Source organism: Theobroma umbraticum, unplaced genomic scaffold, assembly GCF_002168275.2.
Source record: "Theobroma umbraticum cultivar Fairchild unplaced genomic scaffold, ASM216827v3 scaffold_95.0, whole genome shotgun sequence".
In the NCBI taxonomy this organism is placed as follows: Eukaryota; Viridiplantae; Streptophyta; class Magnoliopsida; order Malvales; family Malvaceae; genus Theobroma; species Theobroma umbraticum.
Genome location: NW_018397257.1, coordinates 1,522,773 through 1,524,878, shown reverse-complemented (window position 1 = coordinate 1,524,878; position 2,106 = coordinate 1,522,773).

The following is a 2,106-nucleotide window of genomic DNA, read 5'->3' as shown; positions in this document are numbered from 1 at the left end:
CAAAATGTGTCAAAATAACTCTATATAATAGAGTTATCACCTTTCCTTGAAGCACACGTGCTTCACCTTTTTCTCCTTTTGTTAAGAAAACACATGATACATTGTTAAGTGTCACCAAGCACCACTATGTCACTAAACCAAAACATCCTCCCATTACCCAATACACAAACTCAGTGGGCTAAGGTGTTTTTTTCCTTTTTTGATAAGCATGGCCTTACGTGTTATCCCCATGTTGAAGCTATTTTATTGCATAATGAATGTGTTTTTCCCATCATGAACATTGCTAGCTTTACAATTGATCCTAAGTTTTGAAATGACAAAATCAATTGATCAAAATTGCTTAATTGAGTTTTTAAACAAGTATGAAAACTCTTTGACATTGTAAATTGAAATGGCCAGGGGTTTATGCAAGAAAATAGTCTCAAAGACCTTAAATTTTAGGTTTCATGCTGCAAGTATCAACACCATTGAATAAGGTATCGATACATTCTTGTAGGTATTGATGCGATTGAATGAGATATCGATACACTTGAAACAAAAAGCCAAATTAAAGTGTTGAAATGTAGGTATTGATACTTAGCATAAAATTATTGATACATTTAAAACAGAATGCTAAAATTTCAAAGTCGATTTGCAAGTATCGATAGCTAGCCATTGGGTATCGATACATCTTAAACATAATGCTTTTGTTTGGTAAAGTATCGATACCTCCCTTAGAAGGTATCAATACATTCATATAGGTATTGATACCATTGAATGAGGTATTGATTGTTAGGAACTTTGAGAATATGGTGCTTTGGAAAGCAAATATATTTTCATATTTAATTTCATTTAATTTATTTGTAATGAAAGTACATTTTGATAATAAGACGAAGAGTTTGTTTTAAATAAGCATTCATTATCTAGTTATTAAGGTACCATGATTTTATTGAGATATTCAAATACATTTGTATGAAGAGTCATACATAAGGGCCATGCATCTTAATTGAATTTAAAAATTATTTACAACCATATAATAAACCTGGTCACATTATTGTGTTAAGGTTGTAGTGTCTAGATTACTTCCAACAAAATAAATGTGATTCATTTTAAGGGAATGATGAGTTTTAAATATCGAAATGGTTAACTTTGAGTAATCATACTATAACATGAACAAGAATCATGTGAGAATCAAATTTAAGTTTACTTGTTATTTAAATCATGATCTCACACTTATGCATTTGCTTATAGTTGAACCGAAATCTTGATGGATAGTGGATCCGTGTTTAATCTCCTTGTAATCTTTGATATATATGAGCATGATCATTATAAAGCGCTGATTTAAACTCTGTATAGTGATATTAGAATCGAGATGAGCATTTAGAAACATATATTCAAATAATGGAGTTCATAACATTAATATCACTTTTAATGATTTTAGGAAGATTGGTGATTAATCTGGACCTAATGGATTGTAAGTTAGCTACTCATCACATTCGGATAGTCAAAAGATTAGATCTAGGGTATTGAATCACTACTTGGATGAAAGTTGAGACTAAGAGACAAATTTGACATAAAAGATAAAATGGTAAATTCACTTTTTGTCATTGGATGGTGATGAGAGCTCACAATATAAGGTTTTCAATTGGACAATTAATAATTAATATCAAGTATTGAATTATTTCTTATAATAATAGTTAATCAAAGAGTGCAACTATGAATCTATGGCGAAATGATTTCATGGTTAATAAATTTGAATTATTTTTAATAAGATTATGAATAATTCTAAGTTTATTAGAGCTTGAAATATCTATGTCTAAATAGATTCCCCACTTAGCTTCGTAGAATTCAACTTGTTTAAGTTGGAATGCATGTTTTATTTGATTTATTAAATTATGTACAAAAATGGTAGTTTTAACATGTTTGTCTTAATTTAGACAAGAAAATATGTTATGTCTTAATTTAGACAAGAAAAAATATTCGTCTTAATTACGACAAGAAATCGTATTTAGTCTTAATTTAGACAAAAAAAATATGTTTATCTTAATTTAGTAGAAACCAATATTTTTTGTCTTAATCTAAACAAGAAAACATATTTGTCTCAATTTAGAAAAGATAGAATATTTT